The sequence below is a fragment of the Pinus tabuliformis genome, chromosome 3_2, assembly GCF_031772625.1.
Source record: "Pinus tabuliformis cultivar Carrire ecotype Pingquan chromosome 3_2, CPIR1, whole genome shotgun sequence".
Taxonomy (NCBI): domain Eukaryota; kingdom Viridiplantae; phylum Streptophyta; class Pinopsida; order Pinales; family Pinaceae; genus Pinus; species Pinus tabuliformis.
In genome coordinates this window covers 923,665,041-923,688,219 of record NC_142302.1, presented here as the reverse complement: position 1 = coordinate 923,688,219, position 23,179 = coordinate 923,665,041, and the positions used below count along the sequence as shown (strand labels likewise).

Here is a 23,179-nt window from a genome sequence, read left to right as displayed (position 1 = left end):
CCAAGGCTGCCATGAAGGCCATTGAAACAACTCCAAGGAGTTGCATTACAGAGTGTGAAGATTGTATTGAGGAAGAATGAAATAGCTTGAAACATCGTTTGTAGGATGCAGGTGTTCAGAAGCACACACTTGAACCAGAGTGTTGGGGAGACTCCAACAGCCTTGAAGAGATTTATAGTGTTCCAAAGGGAGCCACTTCTTCATTTGCTTCACCTTCGCATGAAGGAAATAAAGGTAAAAGAGAAAGGTATAAATCTGGTTCAAAACATTTTCCTTTTGATCGTGCAAAGCATGATAAATTTCCACATATGTATGGGAAAATAATTGCATGTTCCTTTTGTGGGTTGGATAACCATAATGTTTCTAGATGTTGGAAGAGAATGGCCACATACAGGAAGTAAAAGAAGGAAAAGAAGCAAGAAGCCAAAGGTCCATTGGAGAAGGCAAATCATGTTGTCAAGAGGATGTACATGTAGTGCACTTACTTCCATAAGCAAGGACATCTTGCCACAAAATGTTGGACTCTGAATCCAACAATGCTTCCACAAAAACTGAAGAAAGTGGAAAGAGAATATGGTAGAAGTGGAAGTGAAGATTCCATGAATGATGTGTCTCAGAATGATTCACATGATGATGCTGATGTGCAGAAAAAGGTAGTACCTTTGAAAGGCATTGGTAAGGAATGGTTAGAGTTCTTACCCAATTGATATTGGACGTCTATTGATACATCTACATTATATTTCATTTCAGCTTCGCAAGTACAGTGTGATTAAGTGAAAGTTGAGAGATGAAATGCATGCATGAGCATGCGATGCATGAACACAAGGATGTTGATGATTTCATTGTTTTTGAACATGTATTTGTAATTTACTTGCAGGGTTGATTGCTTCGACATGCATGTGATGCCATGTTGACTTGGGAGAAGTTAACTTGGTCTCCAAATGGAGATAATGATGAAGTGTTTCATCTTTTGAAAAAGAGTCGTAATGGTATTTTTCTACATGCTTGACTTGAAGGGTCATTTCTTTAAAGGCATGTTTTGTGGGCTTGTTTCCTAGTCCATCATTTGTAAGCAGATGTAAGACATGGAGGCATTCACAAGATGTGAAATCTATTTCTTTATTGAAGTAGGAATTTAGTCCATCTTGTTGTTGTTAATAGATGTTGTTGGCAGGTAATTGTAAATGGGGAGATGCTTGTAATTGAGCAGAAGGTCCTTGATGAAACGAGTAGTGAGCCTTAGGGCCCTCATGGATTAAAGATGGTAGATATTGTAGTGCCACTAGAAATTTTCATGATCATGGGTGTGCTTTAGAAAAGGAAAAAATGTTAGAAGGAAGGCTCAGGCTATTGTTGCTCTTATCAATGATAAATGTTGCAGCAAATAGAGACAAATACCAAGGAGGACACTCTAGCACAAAGGGATCCCGACAAAACTTAGCGTGTGCCATCCACTAATGGACTCTTTTCTATTAGTTTCATAAATTCAGAGTACAGTCAAAAGGACTACACGCCAGCCAGTGTGTTCTATATTAGGAGATTTCAAATAATAATTTCTCTTTCTCTTCCCTTCCAGAAACAAAAAAACCATGACATTCATGTTGCTTGTTTTCTTCTTTGCCTTGGCCTTGGCCTCGCATTTCTCTTTCGCTCACGCTGGCTCTAATCCAAGAAATATACTGGACAATGAGTTGGGTAGGACACCTCCCATGGGGTGGAACTTATGGAATCATTTTGGTTGCGATATCAGTGAGAATGTAATCAATGAAACTACTAATACGTTGATCTCAACTGGGCTTAGTAAACTTGGTTATGAATATGTCAATATAGATGATTGATGGGGGAAGCTCAAGTGAGATAAAGATGGAATATTACCCATATGGTATCAAAGCCCTTGCTGATTATTTACAAAGCAAAGGTCTCAAGCTCGGGATATATTCAGATGCAGGACACTTTACCTAGGAAAAAAGACAACCAGATTCCTTGGGACACGAGGAAATCGACGTTGCCACACTTGCTGATTGGGGGGTGAACTATTTAAAATACAACAACCAATATACTAATGACAACAAACCAGTTGTTTGATTAAATGTATAAGTGAAAGAGTAATTCTTAAAATGCAATCATTATTGGTATGTATGCACAGGTTTGCTGAGTTTGTAAAGTTTGTCTTCAGAGGTGGTATAAAATGCTTGTAGCGTTTTAAATCTATGGAAATGGTCGGACAATTGTAGAAAATCTGTGGTTATGGAAAGGATCTTGTTGCAGTGGAATTCTCTAGTGATCCTACCCATTTTTATTGCTTGTGATGGAGTCTTTGAGTTTATTGATGGAGTCTTTGAGTTTATCTCCAGTCAAGCAATGGTTGATGTTGGCAAATTCAATGATCCTTGTGATGCTTGTGCCAAAATTGTTAACGAATTATATCGGTTATGGTTGGAGTATGAAATTTGTAGTGATGACATTACAATTATTGTTGTACAAGTTAATAGTTCACAAAATTCTAGGTACAAATGGCAGTTAGAGAACATCCAAGGAGGAACGAGAACAACAGGTTGATCAAACAAGTCCAGGATTGATGCAGGAAGGTGCGAGGTGGTAGTAAAAGGGAAGATTTTTTGGAATATGGTTCAACACTTAAAGGAGTAGATACAATGATATTAATCCACTTGGCAAGCCTTCACTTAATTTGGGTTTTCATAAAACTCTATTTGCCATAGTTCACGAGAGTTTTATTTAGGATTGTTTAGTTTATAATATTCTTTTATGATAGGATTTTAGAATTAATTTCTATTTTAAATTTTTAATTCCTATGTTGAGGAAATTTAAAATGATTTTGTAAAATTATAAATAGGATTAGTTTAAAGATGTAATGGTTGGATTTTTGCAACAGAGAGAGGCTGCTTGGGATTGTGTAAAGTTTCTCTTGAATATTATTTTAATAAAGTAGTGTCTACCCTTTGGACCTGGGATCCATCACAGTGTTAATGTCTACTATGTTTTTCCTATAATTCACTTACATATTTTGTTTTTCTACCTTTTTACAACATTATCTAAGAGATGTGTTAGGAATTCATCTGTACATGATGCTCCTTTCATGATGATTTTGTTGTTAAATGTAGTGGTTATCTTTGCAGAATCCATCCTTTGTTAGATGCTCTGCTGAGTAACCCTGTGTTTCTCTTTTGTCTAAAGTTTCTACTATAGATCCATCCCATGTTTGGTGCCTGTAGGGTAGCGAGCTTTCTCTCCTATTCTTCTCACATTTGCAATATTTTATCTCATTGTACATTGCGCTTACTTTACCCCAAGTTTACTGACAGAAACTGGCATTGACCCCATAGCCCAATGGTCCTTTCTCTTGCTATTTTCGAACCAAAAACATTTCAAACAAATCCCTGCACTCCATAGCTAGCCTAAAATTCATTTATTGTAGCCACATCTTGTTGGCAAAGAGAGAGCCCTCTCTGGTATGGTAGGGCTAGATGCCAGATCGAAAGCTTGGTTTGTGGTTACCTTGGAATTGCCTCTTCTCAGCATTGAGGTTCATTCTGAGTGCTAACATTTTGGTGCCGTTGCCGGGGAACGAGCTGACAAATCTTCTTCGGGAAATATCGTTCAAGTTATAGATCCGATTGTTGATGGTGGAAAGCAGTGAGACACATATGAAGGTTGAAATCATCTACCTGACGACTCCACTGTTCAAGATCCCAAGCTTCAAAGTTTCAAAGCGACATCACTGCCAACGAATCCAGAATCAAGATTTCAAAAACTTTTAAGGTAATCATTGATGACAAGGTATGTGGAAAATCCGTTATCTAGTGAAATGTTATTGACTTTAAGGGATGAGTTAGAAAAGTTTTAAATTGATGAGAATTTCTCAACATCGGTGCTTCTTTGTTTGAAATCCAACCGCTTCACACCAGAAAGTAAATATTGTTTTCTTGGAATAGTTGCTGAAAGATTAGAGAAGGAAATTGAATTATTGGATGTTCAAATTAAATCACATGAATTTTGAGATCCCAAAAAGTTCTTGGAAACTCTCCCTCCTTCAAAACAAGAAACAATAGGGATGTACGTGGATGTTTCCATTGACAGTTTGTAGCTGGAAGAATGTATTGAGGAGTTGGGGTAGTAAACAGAGTATGATTTCATCGATCCTATTGCGGCATACATGGAAATCTTTTCAGTTTGAATGATAGATCAGACTGTATTTTACACAACCAAACTCATTATGTGCATGTATGGCTGTCATCATTTACATTTGTGTCCTGGTTTAAGCACTTCCAAACAGTATTCTTGTCATAGTTACTTGATTGGTTGATCTGGCATTACAACATCACTTGATCTATTGATTTTACTGCAAAGTAAGGTAGGTTTGTGCATAGCACTTTTCTTCCGGTATTTGTTTATATATAGGTTTCACTGTATCCATGTTTTTGTATTGGTATAGGTTGTTTAGGTTTGCTAACCGTATTTCCTAATGGATGAGGCACTTGGTATACAGTTTTCCTAACACCTCCAAGGAGTTGCCATCCACAATAAGGCAGATATTAGTTCCAGTCTTCACAGCCTGTCACCAGGGATCAACATGGGCTCTTACTATGTCTAGTTTTGCTAGATGTTTTGCACATGATCTTCCATGAAAAACATGTCATAAATATGTCCATCAGAAATAGCTCAGAAAGATGTTTCAAACAGTATATCACACTCCCAAAACCGGCTCCCTGATCAAAAGGTATGACCGAATGGATGATTGACTCAAAGATCTCCCAGTGTAGCAATTCATGTATTGAATGATCCAGAGGAAACTAGGAGATGTTAGTGGCTGGATTGTGATAGAGAAGGAGATAACATAGCCTTTGAGGTCTATTTCCGTGTTGCTAATCCTCATCTCAACACATGGCGAGTTCATTCTGCTTTGATTGAAAGAGATATCCATGAATTTGTGTAGAGGACACTATACATTGCTAACAATTATATTGTGGATGAAAGGATGGTTTATAGCTGCTGGTCTCATGTTTCTAGAGAGGAATTACTTGAATATTTATAGATGTTCATTTAGTGTTCGCTGTCATCCTTACCTACATTTCTTCCAAGATTTTCAACTCAAAGAATATTTGACATTTCAAACAAATGGAAGGCTCCCCCTTTGCAAGAGGGTCCCATAGATCTCCTCATTGGGGGTCCTTTCTGCTAATAATCATAGAGTGCATGGCTATGAGGAAGACATGGATACTTTTAAAAGCCTTTGGCAAGATGGCTATACCTATTGAAACCCTAGAAATCATTCTTCCATGAAATCCATGATACTAGAACAAAATAAAGTTGCAAATTTAGAGGTTTCTATTATGGCATTAGTATGCTCAAATGTTGAAAATAATGTAGCAGGCAACCATTAATGTTTTAGTTCGAATGATGGCACTAGAATTGATGCTCTCCTAGCATCTGACAAGAACCGAAGGCCTAGTTCAGCTCCAAATCTCAGCGCCCCTGCATCCAAAATACAAATAAGTCAAAACATTGAAGTCAAGTCGAAAAATCGAAAGCCAAGCCAATCTAGAGCGTGGCACTACGCTCTTGGCTGTGACACTGCACTTCTGGACTATGTCATTGTGCGTAGCCCCTTTGGCACTATGCATAGGGCCATTCTAAAAAACAAAGTTCTGAAGGTGCTTGTAATTGAGCAGAAGGTCCTTGATGCAATGAGTAGTGAGCCTTGGGGCCCTCAAGGATCAAAGATGGCAGATATTACAGTGCCACTAGAAATTTTCATGATCATGTGTGTGCTTTGGAAAAGGAAAAAATGTTAGAAGGAAGGCTCAGGCTATTGTTGCTCTTATCAATGATAAAAAGTTGTGGCAAATAGAGACAAATACCGAGGAGGACTCTCCCGTCACAAAAGGGCTCCCAACAAAACTCACCGTGCGCCATCGGCTAATAGACTCTTTTCAATTAGTTTCATAAATTCGGAGTACATCCAAAAGGACTATGAGTAGGCCAGTGCATTCTATATTAGGAGATTTCAAATCGTAATTTCTCTTTCTCTTCCCTTCCAAAAAGAAAAGAACGATGGCGTTCATGTCGCTTTTTTTCTTCTTTGCCTTGGCCTCGGCCTCGCATTGCTCTGTCACTCATGCTGGTTCTAATCCAAGAAATCTATTGGACAATGAGTTGGGTACAAAAACTCTCATTCTATGCGTAGGGCCATTCTAAAAAACAAAGTTCTGAAGGTGCTTTTAATTGAGCAGAAGGTCCTTGATGCAATGAGTAGTGAGCCTTGGGGCCCTCAAGGATCAAAGATGGCAGATATTATAGTGCCACTAGAAATTTTCATGATCATGTGTGTGCTTTGGAAAAGGAAAAAATGTTAGAAGGAAGGCTCAGGCTATTGTTGCTCTTATCAATGATAAAAAGTTGTGGCAAATAGAGACAAATACCGAGGAGGACTCTCCCGTCACAAAAGGGCTCCCAACAAAACTCACTGTGCGCCATCGGCTAATAGACTCTTTTCAATTAGTTTCATAAATTCGGAGTACATCCAAAAGGACTATGAGTAGGCTAGTGCATTCTATATTAGGAGATTTCAAATCGTAATTTCTCTTTCTCTTCCCTTCCAAAAAGAAAAGAACGATGGCGTTCATGTCGCTTTTTTTCTTCTTTGCCTTGGCCTCGGCCTCGCATTTCTCTGTCACTCATGCTGGTTCTAATCCAAGAAATCTATTGGACAATGAGTTGGGTACAAAAACTCTCATGGGGTGGAAATTTTGGAATCATTTTGGTTGTGATATCAATGAGAAAGTAATCAAAGAAACTATTGATGTGCTGATCTCAACTAGGCTCAGTGAACTTGGTTAGAATATGTCAATATAGATAATTGATTGGGTGAAGCTCAAGTGAGATAAAGATGGAAGATTACCCATATGGAATCAATGCCCTTGTTGATTATGTACACAGCAAAGGTCTCAAGCTTGGGATATATTTAGATGCAGAACACTTTACGTGGGCAAAAAGATAAGCAGATTCCTTGGGACACGAGGAAATCGACGCTGCGACATTTGCTGATTGGGGGGTGAACTATTTAAAATACAACAACCAATATACTGATGATAGAAAACCAGTTGTTTGATTAAATGTCTAAATGAAAGAGTAATTATTAAAACACAATCATTATTGGTATGTATGCACAGGTTTATTGAGTTTGTAAAGTTTGTCTTCAGAAGTGATATAGAATGCTTGTAGCATTTTAAATCTATGGAAATGGTCAGACAATTGTAGCAAATCCATAGTTATGGAAAGGATCTTGTTGCAGTGGACTCCTCTAGTGATCCTACCTATTTCTATTGCTTGTGATGGAGTCTTTGAGTTTATTGATGGAGTCTTTGATTTTATCTCCAGTCAAGCGATGGTTGATGTTGCCAAATTCGAATTATATTGGTTATGGCTAGAGTATGACATTTGTAGTGATGACATTACAGTTATTGTTGTACAAGTTGATAGTTCGCATAATTATGGGTAGAAATGGTAGTCAGAGAACATCCAAGGAGGAACGAGAATAGCAGGTTGATCAAACAACTCTAGGATTGGTGCAGGCAGGTGCGAGGTGACAGTCAAAGGGAAGATTTTGTGGAATATGGTTCCACACTTGAAGGAGTAGATACAGTGATATTAATCCACTTGGAAAACCTTCACTTAATTTGGGTTTTCAAAAAACTCTATTTTCCATAGTTCACGAGATTTTTATTTAGGATTGTTTAGTTTATAATATTGTTTTATGATAGGATTTTAGAATTAATATCTATTTTTATTTTTTATTTCCTATGTTGAGGAAATTTAAAATGATTTTGTAATATTATAAATAGTATTAGTTTAAAGATGTTATGGTTGGATTTTTGCAGCAGAGAGAGGCTGCTTAGGAATGTGTAAAGTTTCTATTGAATATTATTTTAATAAATCAATGTCTACCCTTTGGACTTGGTATCCATCACGGTGTTAATTTCTAGTATGTTTGTCCTATAATTCACGTACATATTTTGTTTTTCTACCTTGTTACAACATTATCTAAGATATTTGTTAGGAATTCATTTGTACACGATGCTCCTTTCATGATAATTTTGTTGTTAAATGTAGTGGTTGTCTTTGCAAAATCCATCCTCTATTATATGCTCTGCTGAGTAACCTTGTGTTTCTCTTTTGTCTAAAGCTGCCACTGTAGATCCATCCCCTATTTGATGCCTGTAGGGTAGCAGGTTTTCTCTCCTATTCTCCTCACATTTGTAATATTTTATCTAGCTGTACATTGCGCTTACTTTTCCCCAAGTTTGCCGGCAGAAACTTGCATCGACCCCATAGCCCAATGGTCCTTTCTCTTGCTTTTTTCGACCCAAAAATATTTCAAACAAATCCCCACACTCCATAGCTAGCCTAAAATTCATTTATTGCAGTCACATCTTGTTGGCAAAGAGAGAGCCCTCTCTGGTTTGGCAGGGCTAGATGCCAGATCAAAAGCTTGGTCTGTGGTTACCTCAGAATTGCCTCTTCTCAGCCTTGAAGTTCATTTTCATTGCTAACATACTCGTCACATTAAGCATAATATAACAAAATTTTTAGATAAATGTGAGAGAAAGATAATTTAATAAGCTGGAGGACGAAATTGTGGCCCCATTAAGTATATTTATTGATGATCCTCATCACATAATATGACTAAGTGGAGATCCATGGTAAGTCGTTAAGTCTTTTTGAGTCCCATAACTCCATTTACTCTTTGAAGAAATGTAAGCGAAGTAGCCAAATTCATTTATGTTGCCCATGTAGTCCTTGGTTTCTTGTTATAGGGCCTTTTATAGGATTAGCCCCTATTGATTTCCAATAGCTCCATACCTTCCTCCAATACCTCAGTTGCTGACATTATGCCTTCAAATATCTATACGACTTTTACTCTTAAAGACGTTATAGAACAACGAGTCTCGATCTCCTTTGGCCCCCTTTGGTTTATCCCCTTTATGCATTTCTTCTCATATGACCGGGGGTTGTGAGATGGTGCTTAACCTTGAGGTGTTAAGGCCTTTAGAATCCTCTTGGAGTCTATCGTTTCTTTGTATACTATTCCCCACCCTTAATTCATTATGTCCTTCTTGACCGTGCATTGGCTCACATATTAGAGCTCCTCACTCAATGTTCTCAAATTGGGGATTTCACTTGGAGTGATGCGATATCAGGTTTCATCAATTGTTGATCACTGATCACTAATCACCCTATACGCTTAGCCCTTGGCTCTTTGGCTCTTTATGTGACTGTGGATTAGCCCTTGTATTGGAGCCCCTTTATCGATAGATCATAATCGGGGTATTAACTTAGGATTTGCGGCATTTCAATTTTTCTAATCATTGATCACCCTTTCTGCTTAGCCCTTGTCTCCTTGGCTCTTTATGTGGCCATAGGCCAACCCCCATATTAGAGCCCCTTTATTGGTGGATCTCAATTGGAGGTCTTACATTTATGTAACAACATCTCTCAACCTATGAATGCTGATTTATGATCTCTAATATGAAGTCATCCTTGCCACTTACCACTTCCTGAGTGGTGACATGCATCACCCAGTTTTGGTCCCTTATGATCTGTCAAAACAATGAATTTGCATGCCACCTGTCCCACTAAGGAGAGAGAAAAAGCGTGAAACCAATCTAGTTTTTTGCTAAAATCCTTTGTTAATTCATCTTCAGTCTTTTCCTGCAGATTTAATCACAATCAACACTTTATATGATATCACAACTTTAAAAGGTTGTCACATGTTTGATCACTGCTTATGACACGTCGATCTCTTGATGCTCTGATGCCATGACCTTCGATATTCTGATCATCGATGTGCCTTGTACCTATGACATGCAGGACCTCTTATTAGCGATCATCGATATGTCGTGACCTTCAATTTCTGAGATCCGAGATTTTACATTTAGGCATTTTCTCCTTGTTTTCTGGTTTTTAAAGGGAAACTTCAATATTCTCTAAATTTTGACTCTGGTGTCCATTTTGGGAGTCCATATACCATTGGAAAGCTAATCCAGAACACCTACCAATGTAGAGGGTCATATTTTTATTTGAGTTCTTCTATGGCTTGGAAGATGGCTGCAAACTTTTTTTCTCTTTTGCACCCTTTTGATAGCTAAAAACAAATTTTGCATAGGGTGACAACATTATGGATGAATCGTTTTTTTCTTCGAAGGAAATAGATTTTTATAGGTTTCAATTGGAGTCATATCTGATCATTGACAAATTCATTTCAGGTATATCTATGCCCACTCACCATACCTAGTGTAAAAATATTAGTAGTGAAAATATTAATCTAACAAAGGGAATGGAGGTTTTCAAGAAGATGATGTGTTAGTTATTGATGATTTTTGTGCAAATGTTGGTAATTGTTTTGATGGAAATAAGTCATTCCATGAATTGAGCAACTTTGATTTGGTCTCTTTCATTAATTCAAATCATGGAAGTGTTGATTTTTTAGTAGCTTGGGAAGTACTCCAACCCCAAGGGTTCAGGGTTTGGAAGCTAGAGAACCACAAGAGTCACTTGTGGGCTTGGAACCCAAGGTTGGGTTTTTTCACCCATCAATGTTTGGGCATAAAAATGAGAATTTTTTTTCATGTGATGGATGGAGATGATAGAGGACGTTGAGGATAATCCAATGCAATAACAATCTTCTAAATCCGAGTTGTAGAGGATGAGATATAAATTTTTTAAGTTGACAAAGAATTTTTGGGCATTCAAGTCATGTAGGCTTGAAGTGGAAATGTCCAAAAGACATTTCACTTAGGAAATTCGTTGGATCCCTTATTATATGTATAAATATAAGGTGAGGAAGGTTCATTCAATACATCTAAAACGTGTTCAGCACAAGGTCAACAAAGAAGTGAGATAGAAACTCGCATTAAGGGAGAAAGGAATCTTTGTGGTGGCCACGGGCTAGTGGTATCCTCAATGAAGGAAAGAAGGTTCATTGGGCTTCCTTTGTGACTGTTTGAAGGTGTAATTAATTATTTTGGAATGCTGCATTAGAAGATACCTTTTTTGGGCTAGTAAATTATGGGAATTCCTCCCTGAAGCAGGCTGAAATGATAACATAATTCTGATGATTAGGTTGTAGGCTTGCAGTGGGTCTTTTGAGGGTCAAACAAGCCCTAAAAAAATATTTGTAGAAGCCTATTGATGAGCCTCATCATTGGGTAATTATATGGGCCTTAATTCACCTCCTAGCTTAGTCAAGCCAAATTTTCTCACAACTTATTACATGGTTTTTATTATATTTATTTTATGAGATGAGTTAGAGTTGGATATTATGCCTAGTGGACTAATATGCATTGAATGTAGGATTGAAGGAGAAAATCAAGGAACTTTGGCAAATACTTAGGTTAAAACTCAAATGGAAAAAGGGAGAGGGATTGTAGGAGGTAAATCCTCCTCATTTACTTCTCCCCCATTCACATATTCCTCCGTCCATCACACCAGCTCGGAGTGCAAGAATCCAAGCCATGAGGATTAGAAGGCAGCCGAGCAAGTGAGAGACACGGAGCTAGTTTATCTCGAGTTTGGGAGCTGAGCCTCCCTAATTTTAAGGAAGTCAATAGGGACTTCAGTTATATGAGTAGAGAGGCCTAGAGCCTCATTGGGATTCAAATTTTTGTTGTAAAACTCTAATATATTTTCGAGCTCCAAACTTGTGGAAGTTTTGTTGATGTAATTTTTTGTTTTGGTAATAAGAATGAGTTTTGTTTTGAGCCAGCACTGAGATAACTCAGAGGGTTGAAGCTCTTGGGTTAGGGTCCAACCCTAGCAGCGAAGGCTCCTCCTTCTTGTATCTGTATGTTTAGATTAGTCTCATAGCTTCATTCTTAATTTGCCTTTAGATGTGTTTTCGTTGCAAGTAGTGTAGATTGGATTAATTGTTTATCAGATTGCTTCCAATTGTGCCTTACTTTAGTAGAAGGTTAGCAGGGATAAGAGGAGTACCACAAGGTTTTCAGCAGGTGTCTTGGCCTCATTTCCTCCCTTTGGGATCATTTTTTGAGGAAGGAACCCTTATGCAGCTCCGAAAACACAGATTTCTATTTCTTGTATGGGCTTTGGAGTTTACTGTATTTAAGTTAGCATTTGATCAGTTTTGCAAAGTAGGATTTCATTGTCATCTCTTCTATCTTCATTATTGCAGTAGATCTCATCCATGCTTTGATTCCTTTTAGCAACTTTCCTCATGCATAATGTAGGTTGTTAGTTCATTAATTCTTCTTTTCTAGCTTATTAGAATGCTTCTTGTTTACATAGTTTTTTGGGAATTATACATGTTTTATACATAGCAGGTGCTTCAGGAGTAGACAAAGACTTTATATCTAGCAACCAACTTCCTGAACTGAATGGAAAATGGCATCAACCCATGGTATTCATCCACCCATGTTATTCATCGACCCATGGAATTTACCCATGGTATTGTAAGTGGCATCCACCCATGGTATTTTAAGTGACATCCACCAATGGTATTGTGACATACACCCATGGTATTCATTCACCCATGGAATTGACCCGTGGTATTGTGACATCCACCCATGGTATTCATTCACTCATGGAATTAACCCATGGTATTGTGAAATCCATTCATGGTATTCATTCACCCATGGAATTGACCCATGCTATTGTAACTAGAGAATATAACAAGTCACTTTTTGTAAAAGGATAGAGAATCCACCACAATATATTCCTTACAGTTATTATCTTTTTTCAATAAAAAATTTCTTTGTGGTTTTGTTTATTGGGCATTCTACTCTTTTTCTTCTGGCAATTTCAATTTTTCGGATCTTGGCGGCCTCCTCCCAAGATCCAAATCAATGGTATTGGAGGAGGTTATGATTCCATGGGAATGAGGATTTCATGTATATTTCAGTTTCAAAAATTTTCAGCAATATTCAACAAACTTTAGGCACGCGCCATGACCTCCACATAACACTTTCTTGGGTCAAGCAGGAAGAATATTTTTTTCTTTTTTTTTTCTGCAGGAATTTCTTTTTGGGTGGCAAGTTTGTAGATCACATCTGAAATAGTTGGTGCAATATTTACAAAAACAAATACTAGATCTGGATTCCTTGGGAAAAATTACCAAAATTAAAAAAAAAAAAGAAAAAGAAAAAAAACGGCCAAATCAGAGTCTGGATGAGGGAGATATCACTAATTTAAAATCAACTATATTGTAGATTTTGTTTTCTGATAACAACTTGTGGATGATGACTCTCTTATCATTTTTTGAATCTTTTGTGCATAATTTCAAAAAAATGATTGTGGATCTGATCTCGTCTTGAAAAATCACCCAATTTAAAAAAAAAAAGGGTCGAATTAGAGTTTAGATGTGGGATATATCACTGATTTAAAATCAACTATTTTTTCAGAACTTTTGTGACGACAGAAAAATTGCAGTGGGAATATGAGTTTCTAGAATGTCCAGATAAGGATTTCCAACACATGGAAGGATGCAAAATGGTACTTATACTTCCAAAAATAGTTTATAATAAATATTTTGAGTTATATTGATGGAGTTATGTCCATTTTAATTCTGGATCAACATTCGAAGTGGGTTCCCATTAGAGACGTGCCCTTCCATCCCACTTTGGTATGCACCTGCTTCATATTCATTAGTTTCAAGATAGCAGCATTCGGCTTGGGTTATTTGGAGACATGCCCTCCCACCCTAGGCTATGTAGGAACCTGGTACTTCATCAACAACCAAATCACGGTTATGGGTCAACTGCACAAAATCCTTGTCAATGAAGTCCATTTGCTAGGCCACACACTATTAGTATCACAGTTGGTAGACTTCCACTTCATCCACCATAACCATTCCTTGTTTCTACCATTACCTTCACTAGTTTTCATCATTTTACATAGAAAATTATTCCAAGCACATAGAGCGAATCCAACCATCTTCTATCCTTTTTTTTGACTTCTAAGTGACCCTAGACCTTTTTCTCACTTCATTCCATCCATCTACCACCTTCCCTAACCCTTCCATCACTTCCAACACCTCCCATTTTTCTCTTAGATGCATATTGTAGGTTTATAAGGAATCCTGTAGGTTTCTAGTACATCTTGCAGGTTTTCCTGAGATGGCTGGCTTTGAGGCTGAAATGATGGAAAACCTTTGGGAAGTCACCAAAAGTCTCCCAAGGGTCTCCGAAACCATCGAACCATCTCCTAAGCCTTCCATCCATCCTCCAACATTGTTAATTCACCTGCCACGTCACCAAAATAAATTAGTTTGCATACTTGATTTTGCATGAAAACAAAAATAGAGAAAAAAAGATTTATTTCAGTCCCTTTACTTGAACATTAGTGATGTTTGATGCTTTTTGCTTCCATGCTTAGATAGTAGCATTTGGTTCATGTTAATTTAGCATTATTGCAAAGCATAGTTTCTTGGTAGTTAATTAGGAAATGGTGTGATTTAGCGTTGAATTTCGGGCTTTTTCATTATTGCAGTAGAGTAACTCTCCCTTAGAGTGGATTTCCCTTTCTTCCATCAAGAAGCAAAGCTTCTTCTGACTCCATAAAAGTCTCACTTGAAAACCACACTGGTCTCTTGCCAAGTGAACCGTGACAAAAGGCAGAACCATCACTTTTACTTGTGTATACAAAATTGTCACCTCCAAGTTTGTACGAACCCCGGGTTGATAAAGTAAAGTTGGTAGCTTAGGAGTTGCAACATTCTTGCTGCAATACTAGCGCTCATCACTTTTTGGTGTCATTGTCGAGGAGGTGTCTAATTAATATGTGAATACTACTTCTTTCTTCTATTTCTTGTCTCTAATATTCTGTCATTAGTTTATTTCTACGAAAGTAATTTAGTTGCTTCCTTTTTCATTGTACAATTTTTGCTTTCCTTTCCATTTTGCAAGCAAGATTTCAATTCAGCAAGTAGTTTTTTCATTCAATCAATAGTTTTCATTTAATCAGCAATTTCAATTCTGCAAAGTACTTTCCAAGTTTGAAAAAAACACAAAACGAACCCAAAAACATTTCCTTTCATGCCTCGTAGGAATAGGGATAACTTAGAGAAATTTTTGCCAAATACCCCCATTGCATCAAACAACCAACCTTCCCTCTTCTTTGGTGGCTGTGAATTGGAGGAACCCTTAGGTGAGAAACCTGACATATTTGAAGAACCTACAGGGGAAGAAGAAGAAGAACCCATTCCTACTGAACCAATGGCTGAAAACAGAAATGACAGGGGGAATAGAGAGAGAGTCTAGGATTCCTTCCCCATCAGGGAAACCAATGGGGACACATAGATGAAAAATATAAGCCCCTCTGCCTTACCTCATTCCCATGGCTTGACCACAAAATACCCCAACACTCTCCTATTTTAGTTTTCTGTTATATGTTGAACCTATGACTATACAGATGATGAGAAGAAGTTAAAACTATTTCGATCTACCCTCAAGGATGCAACATTGCACTGGTTACAGCTAGGGATAGCAACACAACTTGGGCTCAGATGAAACAAGCCTTTAACAACAAGTATCAAGACTAATGTAGGTCAAAGGATACTAAAGAGGAGATTTTTAGGCTGACTATAGGAAATGACGAATCCCTAGTGGACTATGAAGAAAGATTCCAGCTTAGTTACAAAAGGGCCAGGTGCACCCTTGACCCTGAGTCACTAAAGCTGGTCCTACATAGGGGAGTAAGGTAATATCTTCTGGATACCCTACATGCATTAGTAGGAGGAGATATCTACCAATTACCCTATGAGGATATCAATACTGTCTTTAGAAGCCATTCTAGGGTAGCTAGGAAAAATGGTAGGGGTAGTCAACCTATGGTCAGTACATCCTCTTCCAACTCATCCATCAAGGGTGAAATTGGAAACATGTTGGAAGATTTCAAGAGTGAGATGTTGCAAACCTTTTCCTTAAAAATAGACACTATGCACATTAAGAGAAAGTAGGAGGAAGCAGATAGATCCTTGGCCATTTTCTATCCTAGATGCACTAGGAGGCACCTTAGGAATGAATGTCCATTGAATTCTATTGAAATTTACTCAGTCTGTGAACAAAACCACTCCACAGACAAGTGCCCTTCTTTCCCTGGACTCAAAGTTGTATATCAAGGAGCTAAAGGGGTCACTGAGCAGCTTTGCTACATAAACAAAAGGAGATGTCATGGGCCTAGACCATACTAGTAAGGCATGCAAGGGTCATCCCATGCATATTACAACCCCAACTAGACCACATCCATACCTTCTCGGGGACCCCTTGCTCATCCTTCCTGTTAGAGCCTAGATTTTCCTCAGGCTGAAAAGACAAGGTTCTAGGTCCACATCAAACCATGTTCAGCCTCGTAGCTAGCCCTACGAGGACAGGAGAGGGCTCTCTCTGGGTCAATCTCAGCAAAAAGTATTTCAATGAGGCTTGAGATGACTTGAAATGGGAAACTAATTTTAGGCTAGTAAATAGATATGAAAGAGGTAATTTACTGAATGACTGAAATTTTCTGGGCTGTATGGGACAAAGGACAGCATGAGCTGGGAAATTAAATCAAAGACACAGATTTTTTCATGAGGCAAGATAGGCAGGAAGTTTAGCAATCAAGTTTGATATAATATGGAGTGGAAAGATTGTCGGGAGGCTGAAAAGGGCATAGGTAATGAATCCTTTTCAGACAGAAGAAGCCACACAGAACATGAATGCTTTCGCAAGGTAGAGCAGTAAACTGAATTCCACCTTTCTTACTTAAAAGCATTCAGCTAGAAATGATTATGAATGAAATGTAAAACATAACAAGGTACATATGAAACAGAAAGGAGACACAAATGCTAAACTCATACCATAGGAATCTCATGAATCAGAGCTGCATCATTTCATTAATTCTCTGCCAAAACTGTATAGTGAAAGCACTGGGTTTTCCTCCACACTTCTCCCAGAAACTCTCCCCCTTTAAAAATGATTTACCATACCATAAATAGGACCAATTCGTCAGAATATAGATCGACAGACAGAAGAGCTGTTACAATAGCTCAAGAACTGAAAACTAAATATAGAGAACAAAAGTCATATAATCTTCAAAAGGAAGAGTTGTGTTACACTTGAAATCAGTTTGATAACCACGAGGAGGAAACACTTGTAGCGTAGATCTCGTAATTGAAGACAAACATAGGTAATCAAATCCTATTTGAATCGCTTTATTTTAAGCTCCGGTCTTTGACTTTTCACCTTCCCCATTTGAATTAAAACCATTTTTTTATAATCAGCATCCAGATGTCTAGTTTTACAGGCATATCTCCCAACGTGTCCTGAGAGCATTCCATAGCCGCTGTATGCTCTATATTATTTCCATTCTCTCTGCTGTGGTAGATATTTTCGCTTTAATTTTGGCTTTCCCCTTAATTGATGTTTTGTTTATTTTATTATTAAAACACTCCATTGCAGATTCTCAGCCTTGGTACCTGGTGAATTGTTACAATTGCAATGAAATCTCTGAATCTGGTGCTTGGTTTGAGATCAGGCTTATAGATGCTTCATTTTAATTGGCTTCTGAAATGATTCCATAGAGAGTTTTGGGTGCCATCGTATGGTAGTGACATAAGCGCGTTGATTCCTCCACAACAGCTATGGCCTATCACCCATATATTCTTCACCTTGAGATGCAAAACAACATACTCCATAGCAGAACCCACTCCTGGAAAACCACTATGCTCGTAGGGAGGAATAATGTTTGCGACGTTGCACACGACGAATGCTCCCCCAGATTGAATTTGAGAACATAGGTCGGGCATGCTCGCGAGTCCGCGTAGACAACCACCATGAACTTGGGAGATCGGCCCTTGGGCAATTTGGAGACCAATTCTTTCTCCTTATCGTAAACCTCGGTTTTGAAGTTTTTTGAATCCATTTTTGACCTTCTGGATTGGATCAACTATAGTCTCCTCTTCTGCAACTGCCTGATTGATGATTGCCCCAATTCTCTTGATAGGCGCACAGATTTGATTCGGGACTTGCCTTATCTGTACTATATTGAAGCTTCGTGATATATCAGACTGTTGACGAATTTCTGAACCATAGAATCCAATACGTTTGAACCTTGCTACTATGCTTGCATCCATAGTGTGATCTGGCAAATCCGTGCAGTCTCTGGGTGATTTGGACGAGTTTGGACCCTTTTTCAGGCCTCCGGCTGTATGCGCCTCATGGGAGGCCCAATGCGTCGCGCCTCCTGGGTGTGTCACGCCCGTGTTAAAATGCACTGCGCGGTCGCGCCCAGTGTGCCGCGACACCCAGCCTATGTGCCGCGCACACACTAAGCATAGTGATAGCTTGAAAATTCACAAGTTTTCCCTCTCTCCTACTAAACTCCAATTTCAGTCGACCTCTTGAGTGCAAATGACATGAATAAATATAGAAATATGTATATCAAGCCATAGCTTTGATTTCTTCGCGTCAGAATTGGCATTTCTTCACTTTGATTTTTGGTTGAAACGATGGCTTTTTGGTTGATTCTTGCAGGAGATGGTGGCATGTCTTCGGCAAAGGATGACCCAAGGCTGCAGTTGAAGTAATTCATGACGGAGGACCTTTAAAAAGACATACTCATTACAAACAATTAATTTGACAATTTCCTCTTCAAAATAGAGTTTTGAAGAGGAATCATCCCTAAGCATTATTAATGATGAAAATCTGAACCTCCCTCTGGCCTGCTAGCTTTATTGGAAATTTTGAGGACTAAATCAACTAAACCCTAGACCTAAAAAACTCTAAAAAACTCTTTGCTAACCAAAATACCATGCATGACTATGAATGACTGAAACACTAACTTCGATGAATTTTGATGAACTTTAATGATTAGACACAAGCCAATAGATACAAAGTAATGACTGACAGGACCCTTACGTCAGATTATGGCATGCCCCTAGTGAAATTCAACTGAGTGAATCGAGCGAGACACCTAAAAATGAAATGCAAAAAGAGTTTTGATCTCTGATGGAGGAGTGACAAGACCGACTCGAACACTTCCTAGTCTACGCCTCCTCCTTGGTCCTTTTCATTTTAGTATCACTCCCAGCTTGCCACCTAGTCATTTCAACCATATGCTTTGCCACAACCTCAGTGGAATGAACCACCACAACAGTGGAGGCCTTCTACAATGCTTAAGCTTTATTGCCTCCACCACCTGCCCAACCATAGTTGTTACACTCTTCTCCACCTAAGCAACCCTAGATGCCTACCCAACCAAATCTGAACCCAAACAATAGACATGCTCAACAATTATACAATGGAGAGACATCATATTCAGCTTATGCTGTGGAAATCCAGGAGATTAACTTGAGATCTAGGATATTTCTCCCAGATAAATAACATCCACCTCCACCTAGGGAGGTTGAGGAAGAAAGAGAGGAAAGCATTATTAAAGTAAATCCACCCTTTCATGAGAGATTAACCCAACCACTCTAGCCTACTCGAGAAGAGACTGAACTTGTGGGAGAATTGAAAAATCTATTTGTAAAGATTCCACTTCTCCAAGTAATAAAAGATGTTCCTATTTACAATAAGTTGATTAAGAAGAAGTGCTTCAAGAATCTAGGGAGGCGAAGAAGAGATGCCCTTACCATTAATGTTATTGGACAACTGTCCAACTTAATGCTAGGTGTTATACACATTTTTGGGCACTACAACCCCAAGCATGAAATGTCCATAAACCAAGGGCTCCTAAGTCCCTAAAAGTGTTGTTCTAACCCCTAAAGGAACAAGGTCAACTGATTACAGCTTCTCCCAGAAGTTCTCCATGAAAAACTGCTCAGAACTGGTCAAAACAGGATCATTTCAGCTGCTCCATAGGCAAAGTGCGTTGCATCTCACCTAAATACACTGTGTGGGTGTGTTTCATTTCAAAAAGCCCTTCTATGGGGTGCGATGGGCGAGAAGTGACAAATGGCAGTGTCATTCCGCGAGGTGGAGAGGCATGGAAACTTCCACAAACTTCTCCTGTGACACTTGCCTCTCTGAATTCGACCAAGGATGAGTAAGAGATCATCAATATCCAAGTGGAAGCAAGAACTATCAGAGGCAAGAAACTAATCAAAACACAAGCTGACTCATCTCCCTTACAGATATCTATATATGGATCCCTCATCCCAGAGATACAGAGGCTGGAATTTTTCATATTGTAAGGAATTGTTGTTGGTTTCTTTACAAAACATCAGATTTTTGGGTGATCTAAGCTTTGTATGAGGTGAAGAGGGGCTTCCTTACTGAGAGGATGATGCTGGGTCAGAACAACTGGTTGTAACTCCCTTGGCTCTTTCTTGTTTATCAATAAAAGCTATTCAAGTTTTCCTCCATACTTTTGTGTAATTCATGTTTTATGCATTTGTATGGTCAATTTACATCTGATCCTAGATTGTTTATGATTATAGATCCATGTTCTTGTATAGTGCTATGCTACTGTGATCTTACAGGTACTCTATGAAGCGGGGCATGCAAGGGAACAAGTAGCGAAAGACTATCAAGAGGGAGAGGAATCGAACTAGGAGATTAGCACAAAATAGAGGTTGGTCTTCTTTGTTCTTCTCTCATCTATACTTCATAAAGGAAAAACGAAAGTAGCTTTACTTTGTTTGTTTCTAAGGTAGCTATCACACCTTAGTGGGATAAACAGTTCTGTGTAGACACTTTTCCCTATAACAAAATGGCGACTCCGTTGGGGATGAATTAGTTTGTTTGTTTATCTTCCTTGTTGTCTATTTTATAAACTTACAGACGGAGCCTGAAGTCGAGCTAGGTAGCTTTCGTACTGCATTTGCTATGCAAATGCCAAGTAGATAAATGTCGCTTCGGTCAATCTCTGGGATTTGTTTATAAATTAAACAACTGATTTACAAACTTTCTGATTACCCCTTGCGGTAGCTCTTAGATCCTCCTTAGATCTACCCCTGTTTGTTGCATTACTAATTACCATTTGCTCGGTCAAAACCCATGAACTGAACCGCAAACTGTGACCCAGAACCCAAGCAAAGTCTCGTCTCTAGCCTAAGGTAGGTACTGTTCTGTGAATCTGAAATTCAGCGCACTTCCTGAGTGTAGTAGGTGTGATGCATTTCAAATTCCATGTGTTACAGGTGCGTTGATCAGACTAGGCATTGTTCAGTTTTGGTTTTTGTGATTCATTCTTTCCATTTCTATTCATGAATTTTGCTGCCTGTGATCAGTATATCTTTGTTTGAAACCCCTTTTCCTTGCTTTTATTCCACCTCCTTTGTACAAAAGAACTGCAAATGTTTTTTTGTATTTGTTGAGTCATTTTCAGTTCTCCTTTGCAAAAGTAACGTAATCGTACTGTCGTCCTTTGATTTAAAAGCGTCGCAAGTGTCGTTTTCAATCATAGGAAAGAGCTTGGTTGCTGTAGATAGTCGATTATCCTGTTACTATTGTATTTGGTTCGAATTTGTAATTTTTTCTAGTGTCGAAAGAAAGTATTGATTTCCAAATCGTAAAGTGTTGTGATTGTCTCCATTTTCAATTTCGAAAAGAAACTAGTTGGTAATTGTCGCTTGAAAAGTAATTTAGATTTGTGCACTAGCTTTCTTTTTCCATTCACATACTAAGAAAGCTGAAAAAAAATACATGCATGTGCATTTGCATTTAGACTGTTTGATTGGTTTGATTTAGGACAATGCATTTAGAGTGTGCTCTTTGCTCTTTGTGAAAGAATACTGTCTCTCTTTCCCTAGTAGCTAGGGATTTCATTGCACAAAGAAGATAAAAGGTTGTTTATCATCTTAGATTGCATTTTAGGAATTATACATCTACATCTCATGGTGAACCTGAAAGGAAAACTTCATAAACAAGATCAACTATAAAATAAATTCAATGAATCTAACAACGCTTTGGAACCTAACGCACAACATTTAGAAGTCTAGGCTAGAGACGTATTCCAGTGTCGTAAAGCCTGGTAACTGTTGTTCTCACTGATGGTTGGGTGATTCCTCCACTTTCAGACAATAAGTGCCAGTACAGACTTGTGCTCCCACATACCGTCGAGTATATTTTGGGAGACCACAATAGGCTTAATCCTTTATCCATAGGAAGCTGTGTCTGCCACCCTATCGATCGCAACGCACTGAACACAACATTCTGGAAGATTGACTGTCGTACCATAAAAAGTATTCTGCAGTTTTGCGATTGGTTTGGTAATCCCTCTACCTAGATTTCCAGAGCAGTCCCTTTCGTTCCTTTTCAGACTCCATAACGGAAAAGGTCCATCTAAGCACTTGTCACTTCAGGCTCATTAAAAATCGAAGGAGACTAGAGTCATCTTTTGTTTTTTCTCGACTCTTAAAAATTGAAAAAACAAGTTGTGTCAAAGCGTCTAAAATTCATCTAATTCGGAAACATGCTTCCCCTTTATTTTTAGTTGATCGAGTAATCCGCAATCGTGGAAGAAATTCAATTGAAACCCCGTCATTCGCAGAGGCTTACGAGTCAATCGTCTTTATCTCCGAAATCAAAGCTAGTACGGACCAAGCGAACTCATTTAACCGGTTCAAAATCTCTTGTTAAAGTTAGAACAAGTGTTCCAACAATATCATAGATTCCAGTTACTCCAAACATTTCTGGTATCCCTGCCTTTATAGAAGAAGTTCAGTAGCCACAGAAGGACAGTGGTACTGATCCTAGTCTGAGGGTAAACACTTCTATCACTGAACCAGTTCCATCTACAACTGGTTCGGAGAGTGTTGCTCCCCAAACATCTGTCGCTGCAGATTCCATTCCTTCTTCGGCACCAGAAATATTCTACGGACCTGACGATCTACCCCTTCCACCACATCTGATTGCTATAGAAGAGATTGTGGAAGATCCTCCATCTAGTACTCCATCGCAATTTGGAGTCGGGATCACTCGGTATCCTTCTTCATCAGAAGTTAGTCTACCACCAGGGGAAGCTCCTGTAGAAACGCTAGGTAATCTTTTGGATAGACTAGAAATGTCTGAACAACCGTCAACATCTAGGACTGTGTCGTCTGACACAGCGACGAAAGAACTCCCTGCTATCACTCCAACAATGTTTGCCGATATACCATCTGTCCCAACTAGCTCTCAATCGCTAGAAGGAGCCCACTCAGGGGCCATTTCGACGGTATTGTCTG

The 23,179-nt window shown here is 38.6% G+C and overlaps 1 pseudogene; it reads right to left on the bottom strand.

Annotated features, from left to right (window-relative positions):
- Positions 1-17,557: 17,557 nt before the first annotated feature.
- Positions 17,558-18,142, bottom strand: LOC149183654 (beta carbonic anhydrase 2, chloroplastic pseudogene; annotated as a pseudogene).
- Between the last annotated feature and the right edge of the window lie 5,037 nt (positions 18,143-23,179).